Source organism: Culex pipiens, unplaced genomic scaffold, assembly GCF_016801865.2.
Source record: "Culex pipiens pallens isolate TS unplaced genomic scaffold, TS_CPP_V2 Cpp_Un0003, whole genome shotgun sequence".
Classification (NCBI taxonomy): Eukaryota; Metazoa; Arthropoda; class Insecta; order Diptera; family Culicidae; genus Culex; species Culex pipiens.
Genome location: NW_026292820.1, coordinates 977,296 through 997,749, shown reverse-complemented (window position 1 = coordinate 997,749; position 20,454 = coordinate 977,296). Strand labels below are relative to the sequence as shown.

Here is a 20,454-nt window from a genome sequence, read left to right as displayed (position 1 = left end):
ATATGCAATTCTGTTTCACTTGCAAATGTATGAAAAGACTATTTATTATAAACAATCAACTATTGAAAAACATGAAAAGTCATAAAAATCGACGTATATCATTTCAATACCATACAATTACCTAAATTTGTATCAAAAAAACATTTAAAAAGCAAAAAAATAATTTGGCCGCCTGTTTGTATGGAGATGGCCCATAGTGCGGTCGTGGCTGAATGGTTACGATGTTCGCTTTATAAGCGAATGGTTCTGGGTTCGATACCCATCTGCTCCCAACGAGAAAGTTCTGGACTCATTGAATTTGGAATTAATGAAAAAACTTCAGCTCACGGCGGGGTTCGATCCCCTGTCCTTAGGATTGGCAAGCAAAATGCTTTCCACTTTACCGTGGAGCATTAGTAGCTTTAGTAGGACTTAGACTGATATAGTTGAATCCAAGAAACGGACGAGAATAAAGTTGAATGCAAGTTGAATATCAGAACATACAAGAATGCATTGCATTGCATGCATGCAGGCGCATTTGAAATGAACCTACATTACCTCGCTATAAATAGCCTGGGCGACTGCTAGAATTCATCCAATAAGAGATGAGAAGAATTGAAAGCATTCCCATTAGAAATGAGAACACACGAAGAATTCGAACAACAATGCCAACGGTCGTTACCACTCGCCTAGGGTGGCTCCTCAGACCATTCACCTTCCCAAAAACCGTCCAACTCCAAGCGAAACTTACTTGAGGATACCGTGGAGATTTTCCCTTAATACTCTGAAAAAAGTGGAGCATCAACACGTCCCGTCTTCCAAATCCCCTATCCTTGTCCCTGGTGCGCGGTGGAGATGGGAGCGGCCGGCAATGGACGGCTGCCATGGTGGTGAGAATCTGGTTCAGGTGGAATTGGTTCTATTCCCAATTATCGATTCCTAGGCAACTTGGGCTTAGACAATCATCACATCACATGGCGAAAATCCAGTCTGCAATCCGCTAAAATCACCGTCTCCTAGCGAAGCGAGTTATAACCATTTTTAAGTGATTTTGAGCCTATTTTCAAGTTGCAATGTTTTCAAAATGGCGCATTTTGGCGCAAAACCGAATAATGCACCTGAAAGTACACACTTTCCACTACATTTCCTGAAAATATCTCCGTATTTATTGGTGTATATTTTCAGATATCTCAATTTGAATTTTCCGATTTTTAATCAATTTATTTATAAATGTTTTTCGAAATCATAATGAATACAAAGTGAAAATGAAAGTGGGATCGCAGCAATCCTTGGTCGCGGGGGGGTCTGACAAGAATTTGCGCTCCGCGTTTTTTTTTGGTTTCTCCTCGTTTCGAATTTTTTATCGTGACGTTTTACGGTTCGCGATTTTTAAACTTTCCGGCGGAACAGTTCCGTGCGAAGTTCTTTCGGTAGTGTAGTGTAGTGGGTGGATTTTCCAAGTTTTTATTGTTGTAAAGTTGTGAAAATTGCTGAGGAAAATGTTGAAGGAGTTGAGTAGTGAGTGAAGGGGGCGGGAGTAGGCAACGTTTGCTGAGATTGGCGGCTCGATTTCTGAGCGGCTAAAAATGCAGGCGGCTCGAGAAGTTGCCGGATTCGTGACGAAATAGCGTTTGACGGATGATGCTGCTTTTCGGGTGAGAAACTTCCAATTGGAAATATGGAGCAGCTGTGACTGACTGGTTACGGTGTTCGCTTTGTAAGCGAATGATCCTGGGTTCGATTCCCATCTGCTCCAAACGAGAAAGATCAGGAAATATGAATTTTTGAAACTCTAAACATGAACGAAACATCAAAGTCGCTCGAACCGGGGTTCGATCTCCCGTCCTTTGGATTGGTAGAATTAGGAATACTACTACTACAAACTATATACGAGCTGGGTCTTTGTCCATTTGACAAGGACTCGGAAGTGCTAAATAACGTTTGAATCCGATTGATGCAAACGTTCTTTAGGGCGGGGCTTGTCGATTCAAGCTGAAGTACCTCGCGCACGGCTAGCCTGCGTAGAAATGGGTCACCGAAACTCGGCAGAGCTAACACCTGCCAAATGCTATGCGAGTTATTTGCATGTATAGGATTTAAAATCTAAATTCATGGAAACAACTCAATTTGTAAGAAGCGACCGCGTGGTCCCGTTTGGTTGGTTGCACACACACACACACACACATAATGAATACAAAGTGAAAATCGGTAAATTGAAGGGTAAATTGATCGATTTTTATGGAAATTACATTGTCTATGAAAAAATACGACAACCTTTCCAGAGTGACCAAATATAAAAGGAAATACTTAATTTTGAATACGAACAATTATTTAAAATTTTCACTTACATTAATTTTGGGAAAAACATGTATTTATTCATAATTTTAAAATGTGTATCATAATTTTAAGCATGAACAATGTTTTACTGCGGGCGTCAATAATTAGAGTTCACGCGCGATGATACGACCGCAAGATAATGGTCGCATGACAGCCGCAAGACAACCGCAGCACAAATTTTTGGCTGTTGTCAAAGGTTGCCTTGAGTTTTGAGCTGACTTTTTGGAAAATATTCAAAACAAACCAAGTTGACAGCCAAATCAATCAGAATTTCAGTTCAACTTGCTGATTTTTACACTGTGGTAATAAGGCGGCAATAATCTCCTGTCACTCACAGCGAAGGAGAAACGTGATTTTATCTCGCAATAAGCAATATTAAAATCGATCAATTTACCCTTTCAATTTACCGATTATTACCACGTTTCAATCAGATTCCGCTTAAAAATTATAAATAAATTGATTAAAAACCGTCAAATTCAAATCGAGATACAGTGAACTCTCTCGTTGTCGATATTGAAGGGACCATCGAGAGCAGGAGTTATGAAATTATAGAACAAAAAATCAAAGCAATCTATTTGAAGGGACTGAAAAATTTATTGACAGCTGGAGTAATATTGATATCGAGAAGATCGACAACGAGAGAGTCCACTGTATCTCTAAATCGACACCGATAGACACGGAGATATTTTCAGGAAATGTATTTGAAAGTGTGTACTTCCAGGTGCATTATTCGGTTTTGCGCCAAAATGCGCCATTTTGAAAACATTGCAACTTGAAATTAGGCTCAAAATCACTTAAAAATGGTTATAACTCCTCAACAAAGGCACACAACATTTTGCTGTCCTCGGCAAAGATATATAATTTTATGTCATAAACAACTCTTCAGAACCTAGTAGGCCGCTAAAACGCTAAAATTTCAAGTTATCTCAGAAAAGTGCTTTTTGGACCATTTTTGCAAAACTGGCGTATATCTCGAGTAGATTAAGAGCTACAAATTTGGCGCCTTCGACCAACCTTCATGAATTTTTCTCCTCTGCAACTTTGCCCAAGACACCAAAGCCCTACAACGTCATCCAACAAAGTTAATTATGGTTGACACCCTGGAAGGTCATAACCGTGTATGTCAATAACTTCAAAAGATAGCCCTTATCAAGTACAACAACTCTTCCGAAGACACCATGTGGCTAGGACGTCAAATAAAAGAGTTATCAATTTATTCCACTTAATTTTGCCATTCCGAACACTGTGCAATGGCCACTCCGGGTGTGGCCAATCCTGTCAAAATGGCCATTTTCATCACCAGTATTAAAAACCATGAATTTTGATACCCATATTGCCCCAAGTCGTATGGTTCGATAAATGCCCAAGTAACCACAAGCATTAAATCGAAACTCTAAATTCACTCTAACATAGCATTCCCGGTATTTTGAAACTTTAAATAGTCTTTTGAAATGCTTTGAAACATTTGTGCCATGGAACATTATTGCTTACTCTATAATAACATATAGATCAGCCATTTAGAGCTTCAAAGCATTTAGCACAAAAATGTTCCAAAGCATTAATAGAAACTTTTTATTTCACTATAGAGTAAGCCTTTAGTGTACCGGAACTCTAAATCAACTTCAAAAAATGTTTCGAAGCTGTGACACTTCTTTTAAAGTTTCAAGCCACTTAATCCACATTAATAGAAGTAAATAAAGATTTGCGGCATTTAATTGAAGCACATCCACATGAAGGGTCTGTTCGACAAATAGCTTCTCGGGCATCAATTGTTCAGATAGGGGAGATGGAAGGCGCGCCAGTCCTCTACTGAAACTTGCAAATTATCGAAAGCTGCTCATAGAAAGAGAGGGAAAGAGAGAGGAGAGGCTGCTTTAGTGCTCTGGAAAGCTTTTTGACACCACCACCCAAGTGTCGGTAATGTAGTATTTTGTTGTTTTTCTGAACATTACTCTATATCCACCCTTAACGTCGCCACTTTTGACTTTATTTCCACTCTACAAGGAGATATAGAGTTATGTAACTGTATATAGCTTACTTTATATTTTGATATAGAGTAGATTAAAAGTTAAGTTTTAGTGTCCCGCGGTTACTTGGGTGTACCCCCAGTAGAACCTTCCCTCAGGGCCATGGCCACTACGGGTGTGGCCAATCCTGTCAAAATGGCCATTTTCACCACCAGTATCAAAAACCATGAATTTTGATACCCATATTGCCCCAAGTCGTATGGTTCGATAAATGTCCCCCCGGTAGAACCTTCCCTCAGGGCCATGGCCACTACGGGTGTGGCCAATCCTGTCAAAGTGGCCATTTTCACCACCAGTATCAAAAACCATGAATTTTGATACCCATATTGCCCCAAGTCGTATGGTTCGATAAATGTCCCCCCGGTAGAACCTTCCCTCAGGGCCATGGCCACTCCGGGTGTGGCCAATCCTGTCAAAATGGCCATTTTCACCACCAGTATCAAAAACCATGAATTTTGATACCCATATTGCCCCAAGTCGTATGGTTCGATAAATGTACCCCCAGTAGAACCTTCCCTCAGGGCCATGGCCACTACGGGTGTGGCCAATCCTGTCAAAGTGGCCATTTTCATCACCAGTATCAAAAACCATGAATTTTGATACCCATATTGCCCCAAGTCGTATGGTTCGATGAATGTCCCCCGGTAGAACCTTCCCTCAGGGCCATGGCCACTACGGGTGTGGCCAATCCTGTCAAAGTTGCCATTTTCACCACCACTATCAAAAACCATGAATTTTGATACCCATATTGCCCCAAGTCGTATGGTTCGATAAATGTCCCCCCGGTAGAACCTTCCCTCAGGGCCATGGCCACTCCGGGTGTGGCCAATCCTGTCAAAATGGCCATTTTCACCACCAGTATCAAAAACCATGAATTTTGATACCCATATTGCCCCAAGTCGTATGGTTCGATAAATGTACCCCCAGTAGAACCTTCCCTCAGGGCCATGGCCACTACGGGTGTGGCCAATCCTGTCAAAGTGGCCATTTTCATCACCAGTATCAAAAACCATGAATTTTGATACCCATATTGCCCCAAGTCGTATGGTTCGATAAATGTCCCCCCGGTAGAACCTTCCCTCAGGGCCATGGCCACTACGGGTGTGGCCAATCCTGTCAAAGTGGCCATTTTCATCACCAGTATCAAAAACCATGAATTTTGATACCCATATTGCCCCAAGTCGTATGGTTCGATAAATGTCCCCCCGGTAGAACCTTCCCTCAGGGCCATGGCCACTACGGGTGTGGCCAATCCTGTCAAAGTGGCCATTTTCATCACCAGTATCAAAAACCATGAATTTTGATACCCATATTGCCCCAAGTCGTATGGTTCGATAAATGTCCCCCCGGTAGAACCTTCCCTCAGGGCCATGGCCACTACGGGTGTGGCCAATCCTGTCAAAGTGGCCATTTTCATCACCAGTATCAAAAACCATGAATTTTGATACCCATATTGCCCCAAGTCGTATGGTTCGATAAATGTCCCCCCGGTAGAACCTTCCCTCAGGGCCATGGCCACTACGGGTGTGGCCAATCCTGTCAAAGTGGCCATTTTCATCACCAGTATCAAAAACCATGAATTTTGATACCCATATTGCCCCAAGTCGTATGGTTCGATAAATGTCCCCCCGGTAGAACCTTCCCTCAGGGCCATGGCCACTCCGGGTGTGGCCAATCCTGTCAAAGTGGCCATTTTCATCACCAGTATCAAAAACCATGAATTTTGATACCCATATTGCCCCAAGTCGTATGGTTCGATAAATGTCCCCCCGGTAGAACCTTCCCTCAGGGCCATGACCACTACGGGTGTGGCCAATCCTGTCAAAGTGGCCAGTTTCACCACCAGTATCAAAAACCATGAATTTTGATACCCATATTGCCCCAAGTCGTATGGTTCGATAAATGTCCCCCCGGTAGAACCTTCCCTCAGGGCCATGGCCACTCCGGGTGTGGCCAATCCTGTCAAAGTGGCCATTTTCATCACCAGTATCAAAAACCATGAATTTTGATACCCATATTGCCCCAAGTCGTATGGTTCGATAAATGTCCCCCCGGTAGAACCTTCCCTCAGGGCCATGGCCACTACGGGTGTGGCCAATCCTGTCAAAGTGGCCATTTTCATCACCAGTATCAAAAACCATGAATTTTGATACCCATATTGCCCCAAGTCGTATGGTTCGATAAATGTACCCCCAGTAGAACCTTCCCTCAGGGCCATGGCCACTACGGGTGTGGCCAATCCTGTCAAAGTGGCCATTTTCATCACCAGTATCAAAAACCATGAATTTTGATACCCATATTGCCCCAAGTCGTATGGTTCGATAAATGTCCCCCCGGTAGAACCTTCCCTCAGGGCCATGGCCACTCCGGGTGTGGCCAATATCCTACCAGTTTGGTCCAAACCCCATTGCCTGAAATCATTCTTTTTTTCGAGTGTCCGTTCTAACAATATTCGTTAGAACAGAATTCCTCCCAAGTTGGTGCACAACCTGTGTCTTTCAATGTGTGCATGTGTGTGTGAGCAATAAAATTACCACCGTCGATCCGTCTCTGATGGCTTTTCGGTTAAAACTAAAATTGTTCAGAGGCTATCTGTTAGCTTATATAGTCCGCATGAAATGTGGCAACATGGTGCAAATTTTGCCTCGTCTCCTGCTTTCTTGGAACTGTCACGCGAGAATGTTGCGCCATTGTTGCCACACTTCATTCGTTGCTGACCCCTTCCGCAGTACCAAGCATGCAACATTTTCGTAACGCGCGACATTTTTCGTTTTTCTGGATTGACACCTCACCAGAATAGAGCCCTTAGGACAAAGTTCTTTGTCAAAAAAGGCCATACAAAATATAGTGGTATTATGAAAATTTACTATTTATCATCTAAGTAATTACGATCAAATTTCTTATAAAATATTCGCAATTCGCAATTTTCAGTGTAAGAACGGGCCTTGACCGATCTTATGCACTAGGTTCCCGACGAACACGCACTGCCCTTACACCTACATCTCACCCTTGCTCTGAGTCAGTACGAGCAACACGCTAGAACACGCTTTGAGTGTTCATGCCAGGCATGCACACCTTCTTTTCCGGTTACGCATTTTAACTCGGCCGGGGGTGGTACATAGCGTAGGTTTTGATGTAAGTATTGCGGATTTCAGAGATTTTTAGACAATCGTGTAATTTGTGGAAAGCTCTCCAACAAAGTGCACACCTCAAACTGCAGCAGAAAAAAACTATCCAAGACACACACCCTAGTTTGAAACGGTTCTAAAGTGGTCGAAAGCAACAAAGCTCAGTCGAGACACGCACCACTCTAGGCGAGAGGGGGGGAAGGGGGGGGGAGAGAAGAGGTAGATTTCAAGTGTGCAAATATTTGGTGTGCAGATATTATTTGCAAGGGTGGAGAATTTGGTGCAAAGTGTGCAATATAAGCGCCTAACCATTTATAGTGTGCCTATCCACTTTCATTAAAGCAAAATCTGTTTTATTTTTAGATTGAATTCAAAAACTAATTGTTGTTTTACTGTGTATTGTTTTCTCCCGAAATCTTTCTTTGTGTTGAGTCGTGTTGATATGTTGCTATTTCTTGTGTCGTGGTGTTTTGTTATAATTTTTGGTCCTAAGCATGTTTTAAAAGTTTACCAAAAGTACAATAGTAATATTTGTGTTAATCCTTTAACCATACCATAAATTGAGTAAGGGCTCAAACCTCACTTGTTTGAAAAAAGGGTGAAGATTGAAAATAATAGACAGTAAAAGAGAATACATTTTATATAAATCAAGAATTAATAGTAGAAGAATGATGAGCGTATTTTAAAGAATAAAAATGAGAAGCTGGATGTATTAGATGTAAAATTAGACAATAGTTGATAAATAGAGATAAAAAAAACAAGCTTAGATTATAGTAATGATAATTTATATGACAGATAAAGAATTATTCAAAGAAATAAATTCGCAATAAAATCAAAAAAAGATTAGGCAAATGATAAATAGACTTGATATTATTAGTACATTAAGGAAAATTATATTTTTAAGGGGAAAAAAAAATTGTTAAAACCGTATCAATTGGTAAAAAAGAGTGGAAAAGCTTTGAGAGATAAGAGAATCAATAGTTATTAAAATCAAAATCAGATGATGGATATTAAGTAAAAGAATCAATGAAGAAGTGAGAATCACTAGAGAAAAATAAAAATAGGAGATATGAGGTAGCTGAGAATGAAGAGAAGAGAAACCCCGTTGTGCGATGTTTCAGGTACATCCACAGCAGTTGACTCAACATACTGCGAATCAAAACAATACCGTCTACAATCACAAATTACTTCCGTTTCCCACATTGTCGCGCCCCTTTCTTTCAGCCGTCTCGACTCTGACCCGCGGTGGTCAAAGGTTTACGATCCGTTTCCACAGGCCACCAGCTAGGTCATCATGAAAACCAAGCCAACGTGGAGTTAAGAAAATAGAACACTTGCAAGGAACCAGAGCTGTACTATTCTGATCAAGATAATTCGAATGATCTAACAGAGCTACGGATGTAGTTAGTTGCGCTCCTTCCAGGATGTTCCTTACCGGGACGTCAACCGAAGTCTGGGTCATGTCTCTATTTGATAATAAAAGAGGTTCGGATGGCTTACAGGAGGATAATTGAAACACGTGTGTTACGTTTAGAGCGGTTGTTTAAAGACTACGATTTATTGCAAATAAAGTAAATGAGAACAGCTGCTGACAGTTCTGTTGGCTCAGTAGCGCGCAAAGGTAATGGGGCAGTGGTTGCCATCTCAACAGATAGCAGTTCAATTGTTAGCAAATTAACATGTTGTTTCATGCATTGTTCCTCTTGCCCCACTAGTTGAGTAGAACGCATGGAAAATCAAAAATTTTAATCCCAATTTTTTCACTTTAAAAAACAAGATTTTCAAAAGTTTCTTATACAAAAACAAAAATCCAATATTTGGAATTTAACAGAAACTCCTATAAGCTTAAGCAAAACGAAAACGAAACGAAAAACCTAGCCTAGAAAAGGTTGAGAACCTGCCGATGTAGGCGATAAACTGAATGTCGTGTAAAAAAACCGATTTAATATCACCAGAGGTGAAATAGAGCCTTTCTTACTAAATGATGAAACTCCGAGAAATATATTGGTGCAATTATTTTTTCAAAAACATAATGATACCATCCAGTGAGAATTTTACCTAAAGCTTCGAATCTTTTAAGGCTGAACCTCAAATGCCATTTTTTTTAATTTCAGAAGTACATTATTTGTCGCAAGACATTTAAATTTAAATAAGAAAAACATATTGGATTGACATTATTAGAAAAAAAATAAAGGGTACTCAGTCTATAATGTTAGTCTATGATTAACTTAAAAAAATATGTATCGCTATTGCACTTTGTCGATCAATTAGGAGAAGCCAGAAAGAACACTTTCACGCGCAGCGTAAAACGCGCAAGCGTAAAAGCGCTGGCGTTGAAGCTTCGACTTGACGACTTGACGACTTGACGACTTGACGACTTGACGACTTGACGACTTGACGACTTGACGACTTGACGACTTGACGACTTGACGACTTGACGACTTGACGACTTGACGACTTGACGACTTGACGACTTGACGACTTGACGACTTGACGACTTGACGACTTGACGACTTGACGACTTGACGACTTGACGAGCTTTCGAGCGAGAACGAGCCGGGACTTCGAATTTGATGTTCAGTATATGATTTTGTATAAATCCAAAAATTTAATAGGAAAAAATAGGGTAAAAATAAGACGAAAAACACTAAAATCGCTATATCTCTGGAAATACATTTTGGAAAAGCTTAAAATTTTGGGCCCAAACAATTTATGGCGCATGTTTTCGAATGGCTTTTTGTTTGAAACTGAATTCTTTAAATTTGATAGTGTTATCTGTAAAATAGTCCAAAAAATACCTCTAAAAATGGCATTGACCACATTTACTGGTCGAAAATTGTGAATCGAAAAATAAAATGTTCGTCTCCGATCCCACGGCTACAGATCTGGCTTTTAAAAATTGTGGGTTTTACGAGCGGTTTTCCAGTGATGGAAGACACAAATTTTTAAGAGCGGATACAGACATCGGCCATGTATTTCAGAAAAGAGCTCTCAAAAATCAGACTTTGAGTTCCAGGTTTCGGGCCAAAATTCAATCGAAAGAGCGCATCTAAACCTTCAATTTTAGTAATAGGATTTTTTCCTGGGACGAATCCTCGCCGTGCACGAATTTTTTTAGATTTCTGAAAAAAGCGTTTTTCCAAAAGCAAACCTTAAACCTTTCTTTTGTAAGAAAGGCAAAAAAAGTCAAACGCTCTCAAATAAAAGTGCGGAATCCAATCGATGTAAAATTTGCTGAGAAGTTTGATCGAGTCGTGAACACTCAGTTAGAAAGATAAATTTAAGTGAAATCACAAATAAATCCTTGGGGAGAATTATTCTGAATGACCCCTTACCTTTTTTGAGAAATTTACTCTGTATATAAAGAAAAATCATACAGCTATAACTTTTGAACCAACCGTCTGATCAATACCAAAATTTACTCGAATACAATTCATACCAAATGCTTTCGATCGAGAATGGGCTGGGTCTTTGAATTTGATGTTCAGTAGGGTATTTGTCCCTATTTTGGGCCTAGTACCTATATTGAGCCTACCAAACATAATTTGACGAAATTGTGCATTCCACCGTCAATTTGCAGGCAACTGCCACTTGGGAATGATTCTTGCTGTCATTAGCTTCAGTTTGGTGGGCAAAAATAATTCACTATTTCCTTTTAAATAGGAAAAAACGGAATAAACATATCACTCGTCAAATTTTTCGTGGAAAATTACTAATTGCCCATTAGGCCCAAAATTTTCACCACTTTTGCTTACCGCTTGTTGACACTCAGCGTCACGGCTTTCATCACTCGGCACACGAATGAGAGCCTTCCCCCAAATCTCAAACCACCAGCAATAGGTTTTTATTGGCGGTTAGCAGTATCCCGGTTCAAAAAACAATCACTAAACTGACACCAATCAATTATATTCTTAATCAAAGTTACTATCTTAATTTTGTAGACGATGCCTGTATTTTCAGTCCATTTGACACTTCTACAAACTGTGACAGTGTGTGCGCGCCTTTCACATCTCAAAGTCCTTACTCGCGTAGTACGGGTTAAATAATTGGCTGCGCAACAAATATTTAATTATGTTTAAAGCTCATAAATTAATGAAATAAATTATGCTCATTCAATTAATGCTCGTAATTTAACTGTTACTGGTTAAATCAATCATTCTAACGATGATTTGTGGCTTGAAACCGCACAACGATTTAGCCTGTTTGGTGACCGTACTTTTTGGGGCTGAACTGTACGAGCTGGGGCTGAACCGTACGTCAAAAAAGTTCGCCACGTGCTTCGAGATTTCAACCAATCAGAAGGTAGGCCGCAAATATGCACAATGAAGGTCGTATGCTAGAAGCAATATCCCCAAAATAGGGGCAAAAAGTGTTTTAGTTTTTCGTGCTTTTACAGCGATATAAGGCATTTTTATCAAAATGTTGATAATGTACGAGATTAAGCATTAAAAAACCAACTTATTCATGTAAAACAAACTAGGCTGCCAATAGCAGCCTTTGAGAATACATCAAATTAAAAGTGCGCTCTGCTTAGTAGGCCCAAAATAGGGACAAATACCCTATATGATTTTGTATGAATCCAAGAATTTAATAGGAAAAAATAGGGTAAAAATAAGACGAAAAACACTAAAACCGCTATATCTCTGGAAATCCATTTTGGAAAAGCTTCAAATTTTGGGCCCAAACAGTTTATGGCGCATGTTTTCGAATGGCTTTTTGTTTGAAACTGAATTCTTTAAATTTGATAGTGTTATCTGTAAAATAGTCCAAAAAATACCTCTAAAAATGGCATTGACCACATTTACTGGTCGAAAATTGTGAATCGAAAAATAAAATGTTCGTCTCCGATCCCACGGCTACAGATCTGGCTTTTAAAAATTGTGGGTTTTACGAGCGGTTTTCCAGTGATGGAAGACACAAATTTTTAAGAGCGGATACAGACATCGGCCATATATTTCAGAAAAAGAGCTCTCAAAAATCAGACTTTGAGTTCCGGGTTTCGGGCCAAAATTCAATCGAAAGAGCGCATCTAAACCTTCAATTTAGTAATAGGATTTTTTCCTGGGATGAATCCTCGCCGTGCACGATTTTTTTTAGATTTCTGAAAAAAGCGTTTTTCCAAAAGCAAACCTTAAACCTTTCTTTTGTAAGAAAGGCAAAAAGTATTGATTCGCAATTCGCAATTTTCAGTGTAAGAACGGGCCTTGACCGATCTTATGCACTAGGTTCCCGACGAACACGCACTGCCCTTACACCTACATCTCACCCTTGCTCTGAGTCAGTACGAGCAACACGCTAGAACACGCTTTGAGTGTTCGTGCCAGGCATGCACACCTTCGATTGTGTCACGTTCCCCAGAAAACCATTCCCCCGAATACCATTCCCCAGAAATCCATTCCCCAGAATGAACCGTTCCCTAGAAAACCATTCCCCAGAATGTACTATTCCCCAGAAAACTAATCCCCAGAATGTACCGTTCCCCAGAAATATTTATCATGGTTATTATTATTTCCAAAATTTCCAAAATTTTCCAAATTTCCAAAATTACCAAAATTTCAAAATTTCCAAAATTTTAGATTTTTTTTTGAAATTTCAAAATTTTAATAATTTCTTTTCATTTTTATTTTGATTTTTAAATTTAAAATTTTTAGATTTTTTTTTCAAATTTTGAAATTTTTTGGGACAATTTACGATTGTAATATTTAGATCGAGAAATCTCGATCGTGATGCGAGAAATAAAGATTGAAATATTACGCCCGGGTGCAATAATCACCACGTTAACTTGTGTCAGCAGTTATTACAAGGCTAGAAAGTTTTCCCTTCTTTAAAGAAGGGAAAACTCTACTGACTGACATAAGTTGAATTTTACCTTTAAAAGGGAGGAGGAGAGTTTTCCCTTCTTTAATTTTAATTTCTTCTTTAATCTTTAATCTTCTTTAATTTTAATTTTAAAAAGCATTTTTCTTCTTTGCAAAATAAAAATACCATTCACGGAAAAACAAAAAATAAAAAGAAACTGCAATTTATTCGGTATTTCTATAACTAAATGTGTTATAATGACTGAAAAAGAAGGGAAAATTTCTTAGAATAATAGAACGAGTCATAGGCCGAATTTACATTTTTTGTTATTTTCTCAAGAATTGTTGTCAAAAAAGAAAATAAATTTCTTGGCATGGATAAAATTATTAAGTCCAATTTTTATATTTTCTAAGAATTTCCTAAAAAATCTAATACTTGAAATTACTTTGCTTCAATTATTCCTAATATTTTTCGAGAAAAAAACTTTTCTGGGGAATGGTTTTCTGGGAAATGGTACATTCTGGGGAATTGTTTTCTGGGAAATGGTACATTCTGGGAAATGGTTTTCTGGGGAACGGTTTTCTGGGGAATGGTTTTCGGGGGAATGGTTTTCTGGGGAACGTGACACAATCACACCTTCTTTTCCGGTTACGCATTTTAACTCGGCCGGGGGTGGTACATTACGTAGGGTTTGATGTAAGTATAAGCGCCTAATCATTTATAGTGTGCCTATCAACTTTCATTAAAGCAAAAACTGTTATATTTTTAGTTTGAATTCAAAAACTAATTGTTATTTACTGTGTATTGTTTTCTCCTGAAATATTCCCTGTTGTTGAGTCGTGTTTATCTGTTGCTATTTCTTTTGTCGCGGTGTTCTGTTTCAATATGTTGGTCCTAAGCATTTTAGAAAAGTTTTTCAATAGTACAATAGTAATATTTGTGTTAATCCTCTAATCATTCCATAAATTGAGTAAGGGCTCAAACCTCACTTGTTTAAGAAAAAGGTGAAGTTTCAAAACAATGGACAGTGAAGGAAATATACTATGTAAAGAATCAATAGTAAAAGAAAGATAGTAATTTATGAAGTAGATAAAGAAATTAACAATAGTTAATAAATAGAGGTAACAAACAAGCTTAGATTGTATTGAGGGCAATTTACAGGGAAGATGAGAAATTATTCAAATAGATAAATAAAGAAAAGGCACATGATAAACAAAATTAACATCGCTGCCAAATTAAGGGAAAGCAGACAGTCTGTTACAGCAGCATCAGTTGGTAAAATAGAGTGGAAAAGCGTTGAGAAATAAGAGAATCAAATAAGTAAAATCGAAATCAAATGAAGGATAGTAAACAGAAGTACGTTTTAGAAAATCAGTGAAACAAAATAAGCAGAAGATAGATGGTAGCTGGTAATGGAAAGGAGAGAAACCCCGTTCTGCGACGTTCAGGTACATCCACAGCAGTTGACTCAACATACTGCGAATCAAAACAATACCGTCTACAATCACAAATTACTTCCCTTTCCCACATTGACGCGCCCCTTTCTTCTAGCCGTCTCGACTCTGACCCTCGCTGGTCAAAGGTTTACGAGTCGTTTCCACAGGCCACCAACTAGGTTACACCTTGTCATCATGATGACTAAACCAAGCCAACGTGGAGGTAAGAAAATAGGACACTTGCAAGGAACCAGAGCCATGCTGTTTTGTCCAAACAGCACTACGGATGTAGTTGGGCTCCTTCCGGGATGTTCCTCGCCTAGGTGTGTCAACCGACGAGTATCATCAGTATCATGCACCCTAGGCCTGCAAGAAAGGCAAAAAGTATTGATAATAATAAAAATTGATCATCAAAAACTATCGAGAAAATAAAAGTGAGAGGGTGTGCACTAGGGTATTCCAAATCTGGGCTTTTTTGGGGCTACCTCCTTTTTTCAGAAAGCACAAAAAGTATATATAGAAAGAAAATTTGCAGAAGAAATTGTAAATTGCTGTAATCTTTTTAAAAAGAGACTAAGCTGTCTTTTCATCGAATTATATAAATTATATTTCAGTGCAAGTTGTTTTGAAGTTTTCACATAATTTTAAATAGCAAACGAAACAGCGGCCAACCTCCTGTGGCCGAATGGTTACGGGTTTCGCCTCATAAGCGGAAAGTCATGGGTTCTTCTCAGGGTGGCAGCCTTAGGTTTAAGTTCAGAGGCAGCAGCAACCGTATGAGTATAAAACGGTTGCTTCACGTGCTCTTCTAGCATGTGATCAATCTTGGGACATTCCTTTGCGCCTCTTCCCAAAATACTTTCCTCGTGTCTTCGCATGTAAATAATGCCCAGCCGATCGGTATTGCACTGCAGTCCAGTCGCTTTGTCCAGATCAGAGCAAAGGGAACACCGCAAAAGTAGCACCGCAAAAAGACAATTGTATTTACAAGACCCCGCGCGGCAAATAATAGCTGCTGGGAAGAGCTTGAAAAATGACACGAAAAAATTGTCACCGCGGTTCTAGCGATACATAGCGCACAAGGCACAAGGAATGGAGTTTACAGCATCTGGATGGAACAGCACTTTCCCTCTCAATAGGGACTGTGTTATAGATCTGGAAATGCTTAATAACAGTAAAAATGGGTAACACGATACAATAGTCCTTGTAATCAGGATTCCGTGTCTTAATACTCAAACAGAAAAAAAAACGAAACAGCGCCCGCTTGTAAGTAAACAGGCAGGCAGACAACCGAGCAAGCTCGTGAGAGAGTTTGAACCTGAGAGAGAGCACGTGCGTGTACGAATAGAAAATAAACATCGTTGTTAGGTAGCCCCTTACAGCTGGCCGCGCAAAAAGGGTCAGTTTTGAGCGCTAATAACTTCGCGGAAAAAAAAAACCTAAAAATACGGTGTCTTCGGGAAAGTTGTTCTAAATTGAATGAAGGTTCTACATTTGAGAAATAGTAAGAATCGGATATCTATGGCGCCCTCCACAGGTAAAAAAGTAAAACAGTTGCTTTTTTCCAAACATTTTAACGATTTTTCCCATACAAACTTTAAGCGATAGCACTCTGTGGCGCGTTGCGAGGGCCATGCGTAGAGGTTCCGTTCCGAACGAGAGTGTGGAAAAATCGGACAAGTGGATATTGGATTTCGCCAAGAAGGTGTGCCCGGACTCGGTGCCGACACAACCATCATTCGACGTTGTTGATGGGAGCGATGCTAATCCTCCCTTCTCGATGGTAGAGCTCTCCATAGCACTATTGACGGGCAACAATACTGCTCCTGGTCCGGATAAGATCAAGTTCAGCTTGCTGAAGAATCTTCCGGACGTCGCCAAGCAGCGTCTGTTGAAACTGTTCAACACGTTGGTGGAGCAGAACGTAATTCCACACGAATGGCGACAGGTCCGGGTGGTTGCCATTCAAAAGCCCGGTAAGCCGGCGTCCGACCACAACTCGTATCGTCCAATCAGCTTGCTGTCGTGTCTACGCAAGTTGCTGGAGAAGATGATCCTCGACCGCCTCGAACCATGGATGGAACGAGAGCACTTGCTGTCTGACACGCAGTATGGCTTCCGGAGAGGCAAGGGAACAAGCGACTGTCTAGCCTTGCTGGCCACAGGGATCGACATAGCCCGTGGTAAGAAACAGCAAATGGCTTCTGTCTTCTTAGACATCAAGGGTGCATTCGATTCAGTCTCCATCGAGGTGTTGGGAGTAAAGCTGCGGCGGAGCGGTCTCAATCCGACGATGTGCAACTTCCTCATCAACCTGTTGTCAGAAAAACACATGCACTTTGTGCAAGGTGATCTGGCAATCACCCGGATAAGTTACATGGGTTTGGCACAAGGCTCACGCCTTAGTCCATCCATGTATAACTTCTACGTCAGCGACATCGATGATTGCTTGACCGGAGACTGCACCCTTATACAGTACGCAGATGACGCAGTGGTTTCAATCGCTGCCAAGAAGGAAGTCGATCTGCTAGAACCCTTGCAAGATACCCTGAACAACTTGGCCCATTGGGCAGTTGGAAAGGGTATTGAATTCTCTCCGGAGAAGACGGAGCTGGTCGTTTTTACGGGGAAGCATGAACCGCCGCAGCTCAATCTTTCTCTGTCGGGAAAGACTATCGAGCAGTCGGACCACTTCATGTACATGGGTACCATCTTTGATCAGAAGGGAACATGGGGGAAGCACATTAACTACCTGAAGCAAAAGTGCCTGCAAAGAACTAATTTTCTGCGCAGCGTCTCTGGCAACCGGTGGGGTGCTCATCCTTCTGACCTGCTTCGACTGTACAAGACAACGATACTCTCGGTGCTGGAATATGGCAGTTTCTGCTTCCAAACAGCTGCGAAATCACGCTTGTTGGTTCTCCAGCGGATACAGTACCGAAGTCTTCGCATTGTCTTGGGATGCATGCACTCAACTCACAACATGACCCTCGAGGTCTTGGCGGGAGTGTTGCCTCTGCGAACTCGTTACTACGAACTGTCTTACCGGTTCCTGATCCGGTGTGATTACAGGAATAAACTGGTAATTGACAATTTTGAAACGTTGCTGAACCTTCACGTTGAGTCTCGGCGCATGCTTTTATATTATGACTTTATGTCATCGTGGGAATGGAGCCCGAGCACAACGGTACAGCGCACGCCTCCGTTAACCAGCAGCACCCTGATTGGCTTCGACACGTCCATGAAAGCCGATACTCGCGGTATCCCAAACCATCTTCTGCGGGGAGTTGTACCGTCGATCTTCGCATCAAAGTACAGCCATGTTCCTCCAAACAACAGATTCTTCACCGATGGCTCCAAGCTCGACGGCTGTACGGGCTTCGGTGTTCATCATGAATCTCATCAGCTGTTCTTTAAGCTGAAGGACCCGAGTTCGGTTTACGTCGCAGAGTTAGCCGCGGTTTACTGCGCACTGCGAATCATCGAGACCATGCCACCTGACCACTACTTCATCTTCACCGATAGCTTTAGCTCTGTTGAGGCTATCCGGTCTCTGAAGCCGACCAGGGAGTCTGCGTTTTTCCTCACGGAAATACGCAAGACTTTAAACAACCTGGCGGCTCAGTCCTTCAGCATCACGGTGGTATGGGTCCGCGCTCATTGCTCGATTCCGGGTAATGAGAAAGCGGACTTGCTCGCCAAGAAGGGTGCTGAGAGTGGAGACATTTTTGAAAGGCCAATCAGCCTACAAGAATGCTACGGTTTTCCGAGGCAGCGTGCGCTTCTGGATTGGCAAAATCAATGGGACGACGACACCAAAGGACGTTGGATGTATTCCATACAACCTAAGGTGCAAAGAAAAGCCTGGTTCAAGGGAATGGACTTGACGCGTGGATTCATCAGAACGATGTCCCGCCTTATGTCGAACCATTACTTGTCCAAGGCTCATCTGTACCGTATCAACATGAGTGATACGAACTTATGCGACTGTGGGCAGGGTTATCAGGACATCGACCATCTCGTATGGGCGTGTCCAGATCACCAGGCTCACAGAATTAAGTTGAAAGTTACCCTCAGGGCCCGAGGAAGACCACCAGAAATTCCGATGCGAGACGCGTTATCTCAACTAGACCTTGATGTTCTCTATCCAATCTATCAGTTCCTCTTAGATTCCAATATATCTATTTAGTTTTTCTTCCAGTTAGTTTTCCTTCAGTTAGTTTTCCTTCAGTTAGTATAACTCGCCTTCACACAAAGCCGTCGTTTCTGGTTGCACCGGAAGCAAAGCAAGAACGCCCCAGCAGCTGGACACCGAGTTGCGGCTGAGGACAAAACGCAAAGGCCAGCAGAGCCAACCAAGACCCCTACACAATCCCCCTTCCCTTCCCACGCCTTGTCTTTAACATCAATCCCTTCCCTACTAACCCCGAGTAGGCCGCGGGTAATCGGCTCCCCTCCCACTAACATTTACACACAAGATCCTCTGTAATTATTAAGCCAAATGTAATTACAAAAGCCGACTCGGTCCTAACCAGGTCCCAGTACCGAAAAGGACCTAATAAAAATAATTTTATGAAAAAAAAAAAAAAAAACTTTAAGCGATTGGAGGGAAGGGTTCCCGTGGTCAGAATGAGCTCAAATTTGGAATTTAGCCTAGTGATTAGAGAGCCTGGAGCTTATTAGAGAACGGACATCTCAAACCAAAAGTACCAATCGAAGCAAGAGAACTGTCAAAAATCGAGCAAAATCCTTTGTCTTATGCTCGATTGGTACCTCCGTTTGACAGTTGTCGTGGTACTTTTGGTTTGAGATGTCCGTTCTCTAATAAGCTCCAGGCTCTCTACTAGTGATGGGTCAATCTTTGATATCAGGGGGTAGCCCCAAAAAAGCCCAGATTTGGACCACCCTATCGGCACTTATCGAAGTGCCTTGGGAACCTTCACAGCAACTGCACAGAAAGTTTAACTCCATGTTGCACACATGCCCTGATAAAAAGTCTAACTAACAGGATATCGCTGCCAAATAAAATTACTATTACTATTGAGAGATTCGACAGAAACGTGCACGCATCCTGGTGGCGAGTAGAAGCACTACGCAACGATGTTCGGAATGACAGCGTGCTTGGAAATATTATTTTTTTTGCAGTTTTTGATTTTTATTTCCTTCAAATATTTTTTAACGTCGATGAAAGTTATTGTAAAGTGTGGCAATCGCATAAACGAATCGAATGATGTATAAATCATAGGGGCCGAGTTAATTTTTCATGTTTTTTCCTCAAATTTACCAAAAAGATCTTTTGAAAAATTGATTTAAATAAGATTTATTTGATTGATAATGCTCCTTATGTGTGTATTATTGATAGAACAAACTATAAGGGTCATATTACAGCATAATTACAATAATTTTCTCAAAAAATTGCTACTTATTCGAATTTTTCCAAAAATTTCCAAAAAATCACCAAAATGTATTTTTGAGGTCAATATTTTGGTCAAACGGGAAGAAAAGTAAAGTTTAAACACTTTTACATAATATTTCATCATTACTTTTAACTTTTGCAACATTTAACTCAAGTTATCCAAAATATCGATCATCTTTTTAAAAAAATCGTTTAAATAAAATACCAGTCACAATTAATCACTACAAATCACCACGCATTATGATCGTTAGCGAAATTGCCACACTTTGCAATACCCAACTTTTCTGAAAATGCTTGATTTTTCATTATAAACGCGATTTTTCCCTAAAAAC

The 20,454-nt window shown here is 40.7% G+C and overlaps 1 protein-coding gene across 3 annotated transcripts in view; it reads right to left on the bottom strand.

Moving 5' to 3' along the window:
* LOC120429090 (GTP-binding protein 1) overlaps window positions 1-20,454 on the bottom strand; it is a 60,378-nt gene that overhangs the window by 39,329 nt on the left and 595 nt on the right. The gene's annotated exons all lie outside the window — the stretch shown is intronic.